The 19,926-nt window shown below is 36.0% G+C and overlaps 1 pseudogene; it reads left to right on the top strand.

The window, feature by feature from the left end:
- Positions 1 to 889: 889 nt before the first annotated feature.
- LOC116550639 lies at positions 890 to 1,357 on the top strand (annotated as a pseudogene).
- Positions 1,358 to 19,926: the final 18,569 nt, after the last annotated feature.

Raw genomic sequence — 19,926 nt, 5'->3', positions numbered from 1 at the left:
AATACATTTTCCCATTATATATTGATTAGAGTTAATTAAATATAGTTAGTATTTGATTTACATTGATGCTTTTTGTTCAAATCTCCAGTGTTATGTATAAATATACCAATTATTCAATAAAAGATCACTTAAAATTAGACCCATATTGTTTTGAAACTGTTAGAGAATATCTTCTTTGAACTCTGAGAGCTGTATTATATTAGGTTAATTAGTTATGTTCAAATTCTGAATTTCTTGAATCTATTTTAATTCTATATTAAAAGTGGAGAGATTTTTCCAGAAAAAAGTTACATAAATTCACCAAAGGCAGTGGGGATTTGGACCTGCTTCTTGTACTTCTATTTTCCTACTGCTTTTGCCCTCAAAGGAAGAATATAAACATTCTGCTTGCTGTGTAGCACATTGCTTTGTTATGATATATTATTACCACTTTTTTTTTTAAAGACTGTTTCTATGTTTTAATTAAGCTCCTTCATCTAATACGTAATTTTAAAGCTATTATTTCATATAGTATCTAACTGGAGCAGGCTGAACCTTTGGACAAAATGATGCAGTCATAATGAAAATAGAAAAGCAAAGGCCAGGTGCAGTGGCTCAACCCTATAATCCCAGGACTTTCGGAGGCCAAGGTGGTTGGATGACTTGAGGTCAGGAGTTCAAGACCAGCCTGGCCAACATTGCGAAACCCCATCTCTACTGAAAATACAAAAATTAGCCAGGTGTGGTAGTAGACACCTATAATCCCAGCTACTCTGGAGGCTGAGGCAGGAGAATCACTTGAACCCAGAGGCAGAGGTTGCAGTGAGATCATGCCACTGCACTCTAGCCTGGACAACAGAGTGATACTCCATCTCAAAAAAAAAAAAAAAAAAAAAGGCCTTTTCACAAGATGGTGCTAAAAGTGAAGAAGGAAGCTCCTGCCCCTCCTAAAGCCGAAGCCAAAGCGAAGGCTTTCAAGGCCAAGAAGGCAGTGTTGAAAGGTGTCCACAGCCACAAAATAAAGAAGATCCGCATGTCACCCACCTTCTGGCAGCCCAAGACACTGCGACTCCGGAGGCAGCCCAGATATCCTTGGAAGAGCACCCCCAGGAGAAACAAACTTGACCACCATGCTATCATCACGTTTCTGCTGACCACTGAGTCTGCCATGAGGAAGATAAAAGATAATACACTTGTGTTCACTGTGGATATTAAAGTCAACAAGCACCAGATCAAACAGGCTGTGAAGAAGCTCTGTGACATTGATGTGGCCAAGGTCAACACCCTGATTCGGCCTGATGGAGAGAGGAAGGCATGGGTTTGACTGGCTCCTGATGACGATGCTTTGGATGTTGCCAACAAAATTGGGATCATCTAAACTGAGTCCAGCTGGCTACTTCTAAATATATGTATACCTTTTCACCATTTTAACAAAAAAGAGAAAGAAAAGCATAGCTGTGGGCAGCTTCAAGCTTATAATTTCTACAGAGCAATAGCAATAAGATACTCTGTACAAAGTTAAATCAGAGATTATTTCACATCTCATGATAGGATTCTTTTTTAAAAAGTTTTCTTTTATTGAGATCCACACTCAACAGATTTTTTTAATTGTAAATTGCATTATCATTGATGATACGCACAATGTTACACAGCAGATTTCTAGAGTTTATTCATCTTGCTTAACTAAAACTTTATGCCCATTGAATAGTAACTGCCCATTTCTCCCTTTCCCCAGCTTCTTACAACACCATTACCTTTTGGTCTACAAATTTGACTATTTTAGATACATCATGTAAGTGGAAGCATGAAGTGTTTGTCTTTCTGTTTCTAGCTTACTTTATTCAGCATAATGACGTTCAGGTGATCGATGTCATCCCACATTGCAGGATTGCCTTTTTTACAAGGTGGCTAAATAGTATTTCCTTGTATATAGCACATTTCTTTATCCATTTCATCTGTTGATGGACATTAGGGTTGCTTCCATATCTTGGCTGCTGTGAATAGTACTTAATTGTGCTATTCATGAGAGTGCTAATACCTTTTTGGGATCATGATTTCAATTCTTTTGGATATACAGCTGAAAGTGATATTGCTGGATCATATGGTAAATTTTTTTTTCAATAGTTTTAGGGGTACATTGGCTTTTAGCTACATGGATGAATTATATAGTGATGCAGTCTGAGCTTTTAGTGTATCTGTCACCTGAATAGGGTACATAGTACCTAATATGTAATTTTTAATCCCTCACTTCTCTAGTTTTATTTTTATTTTTATTTTCTTGGTAGTGGACAGGGTTTTACTCTTGTCACCCAGGCTGCAGTGCAATGGTGCAATCTCGGCTCACTGCAAACTCTGCCCCCAGGTTCAAGCAATTCTCCTGCCTCAGCTTCCAGACTAACTGGGATTACAGGCTTGCACCGCCATGCCTGACTAATTTTTAGTAGAGACGGGGTTTCACGATGTTGACCAAGCTAGTCTTGAACTCCTGACTTCAGATGATCCACCTGCCTCAGCCTCCCAAAGTGCTGGGATCACAGGCGTGAGCCACTGGGCCTGGCATATTTATAATATTTTGAGGAAACTTCATACTATTTCCCCGTAGCTGCACCATTTTGCACTTCCACCAATGGTGTGCAGGGGTTACAATTTCTCCAGGTCCTTACCAATAGTTGTCTTTTTTTTTTTTTTTAATAGCCATCCTGGCAGATGTGAGGTGGTATTATCTCAGAGTTTTGATTCACATTTGCCTGATAACTAATGACATTGAACATTTTTTGGTATATCTGCTGGCCACCTGTATGTCTTTTTTGGAGAAACATCTATTCAAGTTTCTAGTTTACTTTTAAATTGGATTATTTGCTTTCTACTATTGAGTTGTTTCATTTCCTTATATATTTTGGAGCTTAACCCCATATCAAATGGGATTCTTAACCCCATATCAAATGGGATATTTTGTAACATATCAGGGCCATGAAATTAGCTATCTTAAGAAAGATGCTTTTGTGTTGTTTTTTATGACAATTCTGATTAGAGACATCTAAAATGCAGCTTATACCAAGGAACAGGCTAGCTTTTATTGAATAATAAAACCCGTATTTTGAGAGTTTTACTCAACAACCTAAAATTCAGTTGAATATAAAGAAGTGGCAATTACTTAGGAAGCCTTGGAAGGTATATTTCAGGAGCTGATGCGATAGTACTTACTGAGAATTACAGTGGAAAAAAAGAAGTTTCTCTTTTGAATGTTCAAGTAAATTTGCATAAAATTTAATTGTTGTCAAATGTGTAGTTTATGTTCTTTGTGACAATATTTTCGTTTATGTTCATTTATGATTCGTATGAAAGAGTTTTTATGCAAATTGATTGATGCATAACAAAATGCCAATTCTCATGCTACACGATTAAAATTCTGTGCTAGTGATAGAGCTGCTTTTCATAAAGATGATACTTTCCATTAATATTTGAACGTGAGCATTCCTTACTTTACCCTGATAATGACAAAACTGTGGATGGGAGGATGGAGCCAACACTATCCAACTTTTAGTGTTTTGTCTTAGGGTACTTCAATTTTCTATTTTGTAATCTTATATTTGTCCAGCTAATTGGATTATATTGAGTGATCTGTTATTTTTAGGCAATAACAGATCTTTGTAAGAGCCAGATCTAAGACTTTGGCCTATTATATATGTAAGCTAGGCTTTATTAGTTACCATTTTAAAGAAATAGTAATGGTGACCAAAGCAGAATCTTAGAGTTAGATGACACCTTTAAAATCACCCACCCTCTCTGAGGCTGAAACTCCTTAGCAATACATCTCTTTGGCTGATAGCATTATAATTTAGGGGTAACAGTTTCTAAGGTAGGGAACTTACTACTTTCATAGGCAACTAATGACATTTTTGAATCAGTCTGATTTTTAGGAAGTTCTTTCTTATTTGAACTCAATTTTGTCTCTGGACTAATACCAAATATGTCTATATGACAGCACTTTGAATATTCGAGGTCAGTTTTCAAGCACCTCTCCCCAGACAAACCTTTAATTTGTTACAGTAAATGTTTAAGGATCTCTGAAATTATGGCATTATTGTCGTGCACCTACATGGACTTACGATAAAGTTTTCCAGAACGCAAAGTCTCCCCAAGATTTTGGAGTTTAACTGAAAGAAATTAGAATCCAGCTACAAAGTTAAAGAGAAGACCACCTTTGCTTCTGACACCCACCACAAGTACCCATATTGTCCCAAACCACCTTCACGTTCCATAGTTTACTAGAAATACAGAACTCACTGAAACTTATTATAGTCACAGTTTTATTTATTACAGGAGTAAAGATTCATAAAATCAGTCAAAGAAAGAGATACATAGTACAGAGTCTGGAAGGGTTCCAAATGGGAGATTTCTGCTGTCTTTAGGATGTCTTCCTCTTCTACTACTGATGTGTGATGGTATATTTTTAGTCCACTTTGTGTTGGTGTAACAGAATACCACGTACTGGATAGTTTATAATGAATAGAAATTGATTTGTCACAGTTCTGGAGACTGGGGAGTCTAAGACCAAGGGACCAGCATCTGGGCCTTCTCAGTGTGTCATCCCATGGCAGAAGGTGAAAGGGCAAGAGAGGGAGAGAGAGCAAAAGAAGGACAAGAGGGTCAATCTACCCCTTTTATAACAAACTCCTTCCCATGATCACAGCATTAATCCATTCACTTTGCCCTCATGGCCTACTCACCTCTCGTTATGCCCTATCACTCAGCATTCTAGAATTGGATATTTAAGTTTTGAATGCATTTTTCTGGGGGGATATGTTCAAACATTGCAATATACATGAAGTACTATCAAACAAGGAAACTCAACTGAGCTTCTGTACTTGAAGATTTTGTTGGAGTTTCATTTCATAGGCATGCCTGATTGATTGATTAATCATATAGCAAGTTGTCCAAGGAGCCCATCATAAATAACAAAGATATTTCTGTCACCTGGCAAATTTCAAGGGGTTAGAGGTTACCTCCAAAAATTCTGGTACAAAGGCTAGACCTCTTTTTGGGTGAGGCCAAATGTTTTTCTATGCTGTATCATTTGCTATTTTCTTGGCCCTAAACACTCCAGTTTCTTCAACTTACATGAGATATCGTTTCTGAAGTTCAACATGTCTTGGATGTGTTTCTCTAGGTAATCACTAACACTTCAATTTCCTCTTTTGAAAGATACACTTCCTATTGCTTGTTTTCGGAAGCTATCTTTATATTAAGCATTAGAATCCCACTAGGAAGTGTAAAATAATACTTTGGACTTTGGGGGTCAGCCAACTTGGAGAATCCTGACATTTAACAGCCATTAAAACTTGGAAACATTATATACTCTTTCTGAGCTTCTAGTTCCTCATGGATAACAGTGTTACCAATAATACCCACTTCATGTTTTATGGAGGCTAAATGAGATCACATGTAAAATTTTTAATGCGTCCTAGGAGCTTGATAAATACTAGTTATTTTCTGGGACAAATACTGGACAGTCTGAATTTGTGTGAAAGGTATCTTAAGCACTGCTTGCTTATCAAGTCTTGTAGACTAGATGTATGCATACATTATTAAAAACATAATTCAGTTCATCAAATATTTATCTAAGTTTAACTGAGAAGTGCAAAGCATTATGCTAGTGACTGAGAGAGAAAAAGACAATTTCTGTCTTCCTGGAGTGATAACATTTTCATAAATAACTTTGATATAAGTAGACTGGAATAGGTGTTAAATTCAGGTACAAACTAGTGCGACAATGGAAGTCCAACAGAGAAAAAACATCTGATTGGGGTTACTAGAAGAATGCATCTCCAAGAAGGTGATATGTCCCTGAAGACCCAATGTAGTAAGAGGACCTTTATGGCACTTTTGAAAAGAGTAACTTTTTTTTTTTTTTTTTAATAATTTCTGAGTGAATTTACTTGGTAGAAAAGTAGATTTAGCAGCAAGATATAAATAAATAAATCATCTTTGCATGAAAAATATTTTATTGATTTTAACTGGAATGCGAAGAGATTGCTTCTGTGCTTTATCCTTTAAATACCCGGGAAACTTTACCCAATTTCTGAAATTCATTACATCAGTTTTTTATTTCAAGGAAAATCTGTGTAGATTTTATTTGAGATAACTTATTGGAAAACTATGAAGTAATTAACCATAAATCATTTATTCCTCAAACAATTTATTGAACAAATATTCATTGAATGTATACTGCATGCCAGGAAGTATTCCAAACTCTGGGAAATATGTCTCCAAGAAAGCAGACAATAACCCTGCTCTCTGTGGAAGACTGACAAATATATAAGTGAGTATGTATATATAGATGGTCAGATGATGTAAGCGTGACCAAGAAAATGAAAGCTATATAATGGGTGACGGAAGGGGCTATAGAAAGGTGGCATTTGCTATTTTATAGGAGTAGATCAGGGAAGACCTCATGATAGACATCTGAGCAGAGACTATTCCAGTTGTGGGAGCAGGTCAGAGAAGTATCCAGGGGCAAAATTTCCAGGCAGAGAAAGCATGAAGAACAAGGTGCCCAAGGCCAGAATGTGTGTGCTTGGCATTTTCCAGGAGCAGCAAGGAATCTCATGTGGCTGAAGGAGAATGAGTAAGGGAGAAATCAGCAGGAGAATGCTACAGTATCAGGCCCTGTGTGCTGTTACAAACACTGCATTTTATTACTTCACCCTCCCTGTCTTCGGCGTCTGCCTCGCCTCTTGTCTCTGTGTTCCTCTAACTGTACTGTCCCGTGTGGCCACCGCTAGCCACATGTGCCTATTGAGAACTTGGAGTGGGGCAAGCCCATATGGACAACATAACACAAATGTAAAATACTTCAATAATTTTCATATTGTTCGTGATCCACCTACCTTGGCCTCCCAAAGTGCTGGGATTACAGGCGTGAGCCACTGCACCCAGCTGTTTCATATGTTGAAATAAAAATATTTTGGATATATTTGATTAATTAAGAAAAAATGAGTTTCACATTTCTTTTCTTGTAATGAACATTTTTGTTTTGATATAATTCTAGATTTCCATGCAGTTATAAGAGATAATACAGAGGAATACTGTGTACCTTTTATCCAGTTTTCCCAAGAGCAATAGCTTGCAAATCTTAGTCACAATATTGCTACTAGAATGTTAACAAAGGTACTATTTTATTCATACTTTCCTAATTTTAATTGTACTCATTTGTATGTTTGTGCGTGTATAGCTGTTTAGTTCTATGCAACTTTATCACGTGTGTAGGTAGTATCTACCACCGCATCAAAATGCAGAACTGTTCTCTCATCACGAATTCCCAATTTCCTTTCATAACCACTCCTACCTCCTTCCTGTGCCCTGACCCTGCTGCTAGCAACTACTAGTCTTTTCTCCATTTGTATAATTTTGTCATTTAAATAACTTTGTGTAAATGAAATCATACAGTGTGTATATTTTTGGGATTGCCTTTTTTTTTCTTAGAATAATTCTCTGAAGATTAATCCACATCATTATAATAATTCATTCTTCTTTTTTGCTGAGTAGTATCCCATGGTAGGGATGTACTGCAAATTTTATTTAACTATTTGCCCCTAAAGCACAAAGTTAGTTCCAGTTTTTGCTATAATCATTTCTATGCAGGTTTTTATATAATCATGAATTTTATTTATCTAGTGTAAAAGTTCAAGAGTCCGATTGCTAAATCATATGGCAACAGCATGTTTATTTTATAAGACTACCCAATTGTTTTCCATAGTGAATGTACATATCTGTACAGTCTATTAGAAAATTTAAAATTACATACATTAAAAAAATTTTAATTACATACAGCTATTAGAAAATTTAAAATTACATAAATAACTTTTCACATTTGTAATAATATTTTACATTTCAAAACAACAGGACTCAGACAGTTCTTGCTCTCATGAACAGGACTTGAGATGATCCTGTTCTCCAGTACCAAGCTCTTCCCACATCAGGCTTTCCTGGGTGCCTCAATTTCTGGCTGGAATGTGTTCTCATTATCCCTTCACAAATGCACAGACTTCTGTAGCACAGTGACTGGTTAAAAGAATAATCTAAAACTAAGCACCCTCGGTCTGGTTGCTGGGTTACTGGCTCTGTGATTTGTTAAGGTATTTAATGCCTTTGTTCCTCAACTTTCTTCTCTGTGAATGGGGTGACTGCAGCAGTACTGATCTCATTTGGTTGGTGTGAGGGTTGAGGGAACTAGCACATGTGAAATTATGTCCTATTGAGATCCTTCTGACCCTTCCACAAGAGCAGGTTTAAATCCTCATCTAGGCTTCCATTGCTGTCAATATCCTTGTTAAAATTGTAAATATATGATTGTATTAGTCTGTTTTCATGCTGCTGATAAAGACATAACCAGTACTGGCCAATTTACAAAAGAAATAGGCTTAATGGACTTACAGTTCCACATGACTGAGGAAGTGTCACAATCATGGTGGAGGGCAAGGAGGTGCAAGTCATGTCTTACACGGATGGCAGTGGGCAAAGAGAAAACTTGTGTAGGGAAACTCCTGTTTTTAAAATCATCAGATCTCATGAGACTCATTCACCATCATGAGAATAGTACAGGAAAGACATGTCCCCATAATTGTCACCTCCCAGTAGGTTTCTCCCATGACACATGGGAATTGTGGGAGTTACAACTCAAGATGAGATTTGGTTGGGGACACAGCTAAATCATATCAATAATTATTTCTTATTTTTCTCCGCTACTGGAATCTAAACACCTATGAGGCCAGTGAGTGACCTTAACTATCTGATTCAATGCTGTATTCTCATTGCTAGCGCAGAACTAGCCAAGAGAAGTCACTTAACATATCACTGAAGACTGAATGAATGAGTGAACGAATGAATTGAATGAATGAGTGAATGGATTTCCTTCAGTCTGAACATTTACTCATTATTTACTTAAAGTACTATTTTGTTTGATTTATCCTTTCTTAATGTTTAAAAGATCATGTATTATTTATGTTTCTCTGATTAGGAAGACTAGGCCTTTAAGTTATCTGAAAAGTTTTTACATAAAGATCCCATGTATTCTGAAATAAAAACTGTTTCAGTATAATGGTAAAATTCAAAGGAAAAAATATATACTATTTATAATATGATACTATTTGATTGTTAGTTTTGATTAATGTGTGCTGTTTAAATAATCAGTTTATTATTATACTAGGATTCCCTAAGGTTGGCAGAATCCATTTTACTTAACTGGTTACTTTGGCTTTATGGGCCTTTTAAAGACTGAGCCCCCAAAGCGTCAGTAGGTGATATTGTCATGAAAGTACTTCTTTATTTCTCTGCAGATAATTTTATCCCAGTATTCCAATTATTTATGGCTTCAATCAGGTAACCTTCATGACAGTCTTAGGAAATTTAAAAAAAAAAAAAAAAAAACATAGTACAACTTCAGTGATTTTCATTTAGCCACTCTCTGTTTAAAACTCAAACTATGTACCAACAATCACGATCAACAGCATATGCTATTTACACAGACACACACACACACATTTTGTCAGTTATCTACCTTTACCTTCCCACCTACTGAGGGCAGTTTCTGTAGTAGAAAGAACACTGACTTACGGTTACTCTGAGCTAGGGTGAATTAGGCTCTTGCTCTACCATTTTATTAACTCTGAAGTCTTGAAAAGACCAATTAGCATGTTTCAGCCTTCATTTACTACATACTGGAACTCATACCTGGAGGAATCACATTGATGATGAAACACAAGTCCATGTATAAAACCTTAATAATAAATATCTCCATATTTGGATAGTCCTAGCCCATGTGCTGAATCTCAGGGACATATTTGCAGATGTACATTTCCTCCAATTTCCCCTATAAGCCCTCAAAGGCAAGTATCATTAAACCAATGTTATACGTTAGATATGCCGAGTATCAGAAGCATACTTTAACCTCACACAGGTATGTGACAAGACCGTGCTATAAAACCATGACTCAAATCCAAACTGATCCATAGGGGGATAAAATGTCCCTTTTCTTCATTAAAATGTTTCAACTCAAATTTATACTAAAGCACATCCAGGAATAAAAGAAAGGTTATGATGATATTTGCTTTCTAGTTTAATAAGTTTTAATACTGACTAGGTTAAATTAATACAAAATAATATAAAATTGCTAATATTTATTGAGTATTTACTTTGTACCCAGCATGATCTTAAGTAATTTACTGGGATTATTTTATTTTAACATAACAATGCAGGTAGCTACTATAATCGTCCCTATTTTACACTTGAGGAAACAGGCTGAGATTAAATTAGTGGCTCAAGGTCAGAAAGCTAGTAATTATTAAAACCAGGATATGATCCTGTGTAATGTGAGGGTTCAAGCCTTTACCAGTGATGCATGTTGCCTCTTATTTCATTAAGTTGGTCATTGGGTTAATCATGTAGAAGGTGACGTTCCCTTTTGTTTTCATATGACTTATACATTCTTTAACATTTTTCATCCACATATAGTGTGATAAAATAAGATCATATTCCCTCTCTCCTATCACTTCACATTTTTTCTTGCTCCTCTCATTTTCCTGTTGCAACCCAAGGACTTTGAGGTTCATCATAAGTATCTATCTACATGCCTGCAATAATTTTCACGATCAAGTAACTCTAGTACTATAGATATGAAAACGTAATACTATATTTTAAAAAAAATTACTTCTATTTTAGTAGATCTGTATATAACTACCCTCTGGAATAGCAATATGATGTGGATTTTTTTTTCTATTTAAAATATGAAGTCCTTGTTTAAAGACTGCTGTTTATTTGACTATTTATTTATACATTACATATGAGTCTCTGTTTGGAATTTGTTGGTTTCTATACATCTGCTCCATTAGCTATTTTTATGTGAAAGTTGTTGCTTTATAGAAACATTTGTCTTTACGTGTTGCTATTATATTATTGCTATATTTAATTGGAATGCTTCTATTGTGTAACCAGAAAGAGTTTTCCAAACTTGGGAATGTTTGCATCACATAGTATAGAGATGTTTATTTAATTTCATTTCCCTAAAATATCAACCTTGATTAATAATTATTTACAGGCTTTGTTCTTCTTATCTGGGTGTCAACAGTAATTGGTATCCATATCCATATCCTACCTTGCAATCATGCTGCAAAAGGCCAATAAATTCCCGCTGAGTGTGTTACTTGTTAAATTTAGTGCATTACATTCAGGGTAATGAATAAAAGCAGTGGACCGTTACCGTCTGGCTGGCTGAGGAAGGCTAGAACAGCCAGACTCCCCTGAGGCCTTGAGCCAGCTTAAAAACGGTGACAGGCAGAATCAAGGGAGTCCCCAAGCATCACAGTTCAGTTTCTCTCCCTTAATTTCCTCTTCTGTAGAGACTCAGGCTGTAGGGAGGTGAGGTAATCTTATCCATTAATTCACCACACTTTCATAAAATGCTGCATGCTCTCGTTTCATTAACAAGCAAATACAGTTTGGATAAATAGTTATGTATTTACATTGAGCAGGGAGATGAGAATGCTACTGAATGTAAATGAGTGACTATGCCTTCATGCAGTTCACTTTGCATATCCACACGTCTATTGTGTATTCATTTGTCTGTATTAAAAATGCACATAGATATTTTTGTGAGTAAATAACCAATAAAGCAAGCCCTATAGGTATATATATCTACTTACTTCCATCTCATATTTATTAAACATATATAAGCAGTTGAAAACAGGAAAAAAGTCTACAACATTCTTAAGGCTACTTACAACTCTTTCTTAATAAATACATAAATATATGCTTCCTATGAAAAATATTTTGAAAACTATAATATAAAAATCTCACAGGTATGGTAAACATGAAAATGAAAAAAATGTTAGAGAAAACTGGTGTATATTCTTAGTTTACTGCTTACAGTTGTGAGAACTGAGTGAGAGTCTCTATTCTCCCAGCATAAAAATTATTACACACTATGCTTCCTGCCAAAACCAGCTGACTCCCTTAGTCCTTTGAGCTATTGTGAATATCAGTTTCAATTCAAAAACAACTAGATTCTTAAAGGAAGAAGATAAAATTTTATGAAATGACCACTTTCATTATTCTTGAGTGTCTTGAAAATTTAGTGTGAAGTGTCCTTTGGTGTCTAGGATACAACAGCTCGTTCCAGATAACATGGTGTATCTCATTAGAGAGATACTAGATCTAATTATGCAACATATAAGCAAGATCATTATAGTAACATTATCTTGATGAGATAAGGAAAGTACATGTGAAATCTAACTAACTCTGCTGTTTGAAAGAATTTTTGAAAGCAAATGTAAGAAATTAGTGATTACTTAAGTGTATGAAGAAAGCTGTTGCAAACTACTTATGAATCTTTGACATGTGATGAAAAAATAATAGAATAAGTACCCTGATTATTTGTGCTAGAGATAAAAATGAACTTCTGAGCAAATATCTTTTGCTACAAATTTTTTTCTAAACATAATAAAAATAAACGCCTTTTTATAGCATTTCTACTGTGTCAGAAATTCTCAAATTTTAGAGTGTAACAGAATCACATAGAAGGCTTATTAAGACAAAGATTGCCAGGCTCCAATCTCAGAATTTCTGTTCAATAAGGCTGGGTAGAGTCTGGAATTTGCATTTCTAAAATTCCCAACTGATGTTCATGCTGCTGGCCCAGGTCCACTATTTGAGAACCACTGCACTATGTGAAAATCACTAAAGAAGACACTTAACTCACATTATCTTCTCAATTATTTTTCTGTAAGATGAAAGTCCATGGATTCCATTCTGTTAGGTATTTTGCTTTCTTTCCTTTTTATTTTTTAGAGCCAGGGTCTCACTATGTTGCCCAGGTTGGTATTCAACTCTTAATCTTCCCACCTCAGCCTCCCAAAGTGCTGGGATTACAGGTGTGAGCCACCATGCCAAGCTTGCTTGATATTTTTTTTTTTTTTTTTTTTTTTCTTTTGACGGAGTCTCACTCTCGTTACCCAGGCTGGAGTGCAATGGCGCGATCTCGGCTCACCGCAACCTCCGTCTCCTGGGTTCAGGCAATTCTCCTGCCTCAGCCTCCTGAGTAGCTGGCTTGCTTGATATTTTTAATCAAGCTATCTAGCTTTGAAAAACTAGGTCCTTTTACAAGTAAATCTACCCTTAAAATATAGTTAAGACTATATGCCAAGCATTAGGCATCTTTATAATGGCATATTTCTAAAAAACAGCACAAATAATAAAATGAATAGATATTACCAGTTTAATAATTGATTTAGCTAGGAAGATGCCAGGAGTAAATTAGAGACTTCAGCTCTACAAAACTAATTTCCCTTACTCTTATCTGTAGACATTGTCTTTTTCCTAAGAAGGCTGAGTATGTTTACTAAGTTTATTGATTCTGTTCTTATCAATTTTAATTTTATAAAACAGCAGCGGCTGGGCAAGGTGGCTCATGCCTCCCAGCACTTTGGGAGGCCAAGGCAGGCAGATCACAAAGTCAAGAGATCGAGACCATGCTGGCTAACATGGTGAAAACCCATCTCTACTAAAAATACAAAAATGAGCTGGGTGTGCGGGCATGTGCCTATAGTCCCACTGCTCTGGAGGCATTGACAGGAGAATCGCTTGAACCCAGGAGGCAGAGGTTGCAGTGAGCTGAGATCATGCCACTGCACTCCAGCCTGGCGACAGAGCAAGACTCTATCTCAAAAAAAAAAATAAAAAGTAGCTGCATGATCAAAGTTCTTGGTTTTGAAAAACTGGATTATGATTGGTTTTCCAAGTTGATTTTAACTAAGTTATTTGACTAACTCTTGTCTTCATCTTCACTGCAAAACAGAGCATGACACTCCCAATCATCTGCATGTTGGAAATGAAGAAATGGTTATTGAATGATGCAAGTGATTTTCTATCGTTTCAAAAGTTCTGTTTCCCAAGATCACTTTTTAGCTATCCAGAAAAGCTCTTTCTCACATTGAATTATATCCAGAGGCAAACTAGACTGAAGGTTTGACTCCATTTATTTTCCTATGTTTTTATTCTTGGCTACATTCTGTAGTCACATCAGGAGTTTTAGAAATTACTAATGCCTGGGTCTCAACCAGAGAGAACTGAATTGAATTGGTCTGGTGAGTAGCCAGGTCATTAAGATCTTTTAAAAATCTCATGTGATTACAATGTGTAGCTGAGTTTGAGACCAATGTTTACCAGTATTTATAGGTGAATTCATTTAAAAAGCTAACAACAATGAAGCTAATGTATGCATCTCACCTCCCAAGATCATTAGCAGGCCCAGCGTGGTGGCTCACGCCTGTAATCCCAGCATTTTGAAAGGCCGAGGCGAGTGGATCACCTGAGGTCAGGAGTTCCAGATCAGTCTGACCAACGTGGTGAAACTCTGTCTCTACTAAAAATACAAAATTAGCCAGGTGTGGTGGGGCATGCCTGTAATCCCAGCTACTTGGGAGACTGAGGCACTAGAGTTGCAGTGACCTGAGATCGAGCCATTGCACTCTAGCCTAGGCATCAAGAGCAAAACTGTGTCTCAAAAAAAAAAATATTAATACATAGGAAGTCATAAAGTTTTCATTCTGAATAGTGTGTATTTGAATGTTTTTAACCATGCAGAGATGGGATTATCATGGTAAAATCCACCCTATGGATTTAGCCTAATTTTGGTGGTAACGTGCTAACAGAAGCAATACTTATTATGGGAATTAAAGTTTCATTTTGTTTAGGTTCTTATTTTCTTTCTCCTGTTAGTCTGCAATGACTCCCTAACAGAATTCCAGAGAGCAGATGATGTGTCAGGCCCTGTACAGGCGACAGGGACACAGTGGTGAACCAACATAAAAGTCATTTACAGAGTCAGTAGTAATATGTGTACAATAAATACAAATATGAAAATCATTGGCAAAATAAAATATTTAAATGTTTAAAAAAGGATTTAAAAGTCAACAACAATTGGATATTAAAATATAGATTATATTGACACAAAGTAGAAAGGGAGTGTGAATGTGAAGAGAAGGAATAAAACGGGTACAAAAGGGAAGATGTACTAATATTTTTGTCCTAATTGGGCACGGACAGCTGTGCTGCTTCATTCTTGGGTCTGACACTAACTCAGGTATAAAGTATAGGAAACGTATTGTAGACATTTTGAGGAGACATATAAAATAAATATAAAATATAAGCATTGTGTGTAATTATCAAATTGCCGGTCAAGAATTATATAATTTAAATGACTAAAATAAAGGAAACAAAAGACAAAGTTAGTAACTGTTCTTTGAAAGGATTCATACCCTATAAACAAAATGTTTTGTTTAAAAAACTATATATTTTTTAAGCATCTATGGTTTATTTACCAAAATAGACTAGTATTAGTTAAGAACAAGATAATAATAATAATAAATAACAGAAATTTCAGGAATTACATGTGGTCACAACTTAATAATACAAAAAAAAGTTTTCATAAAAACATTCCCCAAAATGATTAAAAACAAATAAATCAATAACAACATTAAAATAAGCAAACCATTTCCCTAAATAACTGTTGGGACAAAAAGGAAACTAAACCATAATTGTAGGCTATTTGGGCACCTGCTAACATTACAGCACCACATTTCAACCCTGATGTGTTACCAAAGCTGTTCTTAGAGACAAATTCATAGGCTTTAACAGTCTACTACAAAGAAATATAAAAGAATCATGTCTTTGTCACAGGAACTTAACTGGACTACAGGAAAGCAAAGATAAAACTTAAACACAAATTTAATTGAATTAGAAAAATTGAAAAATCAAAAGGTAAATCACAGAACTAATGTTTCTAAAGAAAAAATATTTTAACCTTTTACAAGGCATTAAAAGCAAGAAAAAATGAGAAAGAATTCAACGGGAAGAAAATTTTTTAAAAGTACTGACGGTAATGTTTAAGAAAGTAATTGTAAATTTCTAGAAGAAATGCTAGCAAATATAATTTGTATAGGATGTTAAAATAATAATGTGTTAATACTTTATCATAGCAATACATAGATGGTTTCAATAATCAACTTATAATATTTGACTTTATGTAACAGCATTATATCTCTCCATGTATTCAAGTTTTCTGTAGGGCCCATAAATATGCTTTAATATACTTCTGACAAGTTTCCACTTTTGCAAAAATTAGAAAGATTTTTTTTTCCATTACATTTTTCACCTGGTTATTGCTGGATTAGAAGAGTCACAAAATTCCACACACACAATTGAATGTAAACAAAAAAATTACAGCTCACATAATCTGGTCTTTTTCTGATTTCTGTATCCAAAATTTGGCAGAAAAACAAAGTGTTCAATCTCCTATGAATCTACTTTGATCTACTATGTTAAAAAATACTTGGTCTTTTGGTCTTGCATTTTTTTTCTTCTTCTTCCCCAATATCTTTCTAAATCTTGCCTGGAAATTGCAAGCCCACTAGAGATCCTATTCTGTCACTAAGCAGATTCTGATTTACAATTTTGGCTAAAGAAAGGGAACATATTAAAACATATCAATAATTTTAAAATCAATATTGATCATTAAGATGCGTGTAGGCTTTAGAAATGTTTTACTTGTATACTTTTAACTTTATTTTGTAGAATTACATTTTTAAAACTTTTTACATTTTTGGGAAGTACATGTTAGCTAAAAAAAACTGTTTTACTCTCAGCTACGTTTGCTCATCCTATCCTTCATTTCTCCTTGGATTTTAGTCTGACTGGTCTTGGGACACGCCGCTGCCCCACGAACAGCCCCACTACCATACCCCATTATTGCGACACATCTAGCTTATTAATGTGGTGAGAGTGGAGCTCACTTACAGAATTTTTGCAGACTAGACATTAGGCTACAGACCCATATCATGGAGCAGCAAAGTGGTATCTCAAACCTCATCCACAAAGGTTGATCTAGTCCAAGCCTCTTTTCAGGTTCACGTTCACGTACAGCTCTTTGTTCTTATTGTAACAACCTACATTTTAGAATAGGCAATGAGGACCGTTACTAAGAGCAGTAGGACCGGGAGCCTTCAGCTGTTTGTTTTCCAGGATCTCAACTTGTGAATTTACTCTTCTCTTCACAGAATGGGATACCTGCCTGGCACTTACCAAGCTACACTCTAAGATCAATACATATCATCATTTCCCCAATTTCATAGCACCAAGTATTTTGTTCATTCACAAATGCCCTCTCATGGACATCTAACAGAAAATTATACATCAAAAATGAGATGTGTATAAATTTTCATGGAAGAAGGTATAAAATCCAATTCTCAATACATTATTAATCATGAAAGGAGTCTAGGAAATATTCTAAAATAAATGGGAATGCAGAATGTGTCACAGAAAATAAGATACATCAATGAGGGTAGGTTTGAAATATTAATTGAAAGCAGACTTTCACCCTTTGGCCAGGCTATAAACATTAAAATTCCATGACTAGGAACTTACTACATATTCAGGCATTTTAAGAACTCTGCAAATATATTACATTTGATCCCTCTAATTCCTTTATCAGGTTAGTTCTATTATTGCTTTTTATTTATTTATTCATTTATTTTTTGAGACAGAGTCTCACTCTGTCCCTAGGCTGGAGTGCAGTGGCATGATCTCGTCTCACCGCAAGCTCCACCTCCTGGGTTCAAGCGATTCTCCTGCCTCAGCCTCCTGAGTAGCTGGGACTACAGGTGCATGCCACCATGCCCAGCTAATTTTTGCATTTTTAGTAGAGACGGGGTTTTACCGTGTTGGCCAGGATGATCTCGAACTCCTGACTTCGTGATCTGCCTGCCTCAGCCTCCCAAAGTGCTGGCATTACAGGCATGAACCACCACACCCAGCATTATTGCTCTTTTTTTTTTAATGAAGAAGATGAAATTTGAAGGGATTAATAAATTAATAAATTGGTCCTCCATGACACAGATTAATAAATAGCAGAATCTTGATTCAAATTCTAATTTTGTCTTTGATTTTAACTTCTTAATCATAATTTTATGTTGTTTCATGTTGTTATATGTTACTTGTATAGACTGCAAAAGGTTGAATCCCAATTTATATTAGTTTAAGTAAAAGCAGAAATCATAGGAAGTACCTTGCAGGGTTTCATAGAAACCAAGTACAGGAATGTAGCTGGGCCTTGGGAACATCAGAAATCAAGGAATAAAGACTGACCAAGCTTAGTTTTTTCACATCTGCCCTGCCACCTCACACCCTTCCACCACACTCCACCAGTTCCCTCCACCCACTATCCCACCCTGCCCCACTGTCTTACTTCTGTCCACTTAGTAGAAAACACAGTTACTATGAGCTTTATATCTTTTGGTCCAAATATTCAATGCCCAAAAAGAGGTGAACTTGACTTACTGTTATTTCTCTTCCAATAGCAAACAACACTAATTGTGGAGATGGAAAACTTTGGCCAGGTTTAGGTCATTGTCAATTCTAAAACAATTACCTGTTCATTATCTTATATTAATAATATTTTGAGAATGCTTTGTGTGTCTGACACTGATTTTAGAACTGTGGATCCAGTAGTGAACCAGACAAACAAGATCTTATATACTATGTAGAGACACAGGTAATAAGTAAGTTAAAATATGTAATAACTATCCAAGAGGCAAGTACACATATAAGCTAAATACATAAGCTGATTTCAAATAGTACTAAATTAAAACAGGGTAATATATAACAAATGATTGATGGGGTAGAGGAGTGGATGTCAATATTAGACTTATAAGAGAATACTGAGATAACATCTGAATAGAGACCCAAATGACAAGAAAAAACCAACCATCAAAAAATCAGGAAAGGCTGGGCGCGGTGGCTCACATCTGTAACCCCAGCACTTTGGGAGGCTGAGGCCGGCAGATCACCTGAGGCCGGGAGTTTGAGACCAGCCTGACCAACATGGAGAAACCCCGTCTCTACTAAAAATACAAAATTAGCTGGGCGTGGTGGCACATGCCTGTAATCTCAGCTACTCAGGAGGTTGAGGCAGGTGAATTGCTTGAACCCAGGAGACAGAAGTTGTGGTAAGCTGAGATCGTGCCATTGCACTCCAGCTTGGGCAACAAGAGCAAAACTCTGTTTCAAAAAACAAAACAAAACAGGAAAGACCATGTCAGACAGAGAGGATGAAAGTTACAAACGTAATAAGCTGAGAATATTAGACAGCCAGGATGGCTGGCACCTAGTAAGCAAATGGGAAAAAGGGAGGAAATAATTTAGAGTCAGGGAGGCAGATAGGAACTAAAAATAAGTATGGGAGGCTCTGCAAGGCATTTGAATGTTATTCAAAGTGGAAAAAGTTATAGCCAAAGGGAGGATGCTATGATTTTCTCAAATTGGGTTAGGTACCCCTTGGGTTATGTTTTAATTTGACTGCTTTTGCTGCAGCCAGAAGGTTGTAGAATGAGGTGAAGTATTTCCCATGGGAGCTGTGGTTCTGGGCAGATAAAGCAATGCAGAATTCTATTCTCTTCACAATTCTGTTCAAGTACTTCTGTTATAAATCCCCTTAACAGTTACCCACCCCCCCACCGTTGTCAATCACAGTAGCCACTGCTCTTCCAAAACCAGCTTTATCTAGAAGGATTTATTTTCTACCAGTTTTCAATATCTTAAATTTTCTTATCTTTTATACACTTTTAAGGCTGTTTAAAAGGGCTAAGCTCAGTTGGGGCAATGAATAAGTTTCCAACGTTGGAATGTTATCTTTGTTATGCTGATTCATTGATTGATTACTGATAGTTAACACCTATTCGAATTACTGTCTCTTGCCTCTAGGCATTGGCTTCCAGGTAGATTTCACTGGGCTTTGTATTTTAAAATTTCCTATCTTCCAAGCTCTGTTATTTGCCATGCTTTTTTGCAGCCTTCTTAGGAAAAAAAGATTGGATCCTGAGGGCATTTGCTAGATACCTG

The sequence above is a fragment of the Sapajus apella genome, unplaced genomic scaffold (genome assembly GCF_009761245.1).
Source record: "Sapajus apella isolate SASKATOON/1434 unplaced genomic scaffold, GSC_monkey_1.0 scaffold8, whole genome shotgun sequence".
NCBI lineage: Eukaryota > Metazoa > Chordata > Mammalia > Primates > Cebidae > Sapajus > Sapajus apella.
Note: the sequence above shows the minus strand (reverse complement) of the source record. Positions and strands in the feature narration are given on the sequence as shown.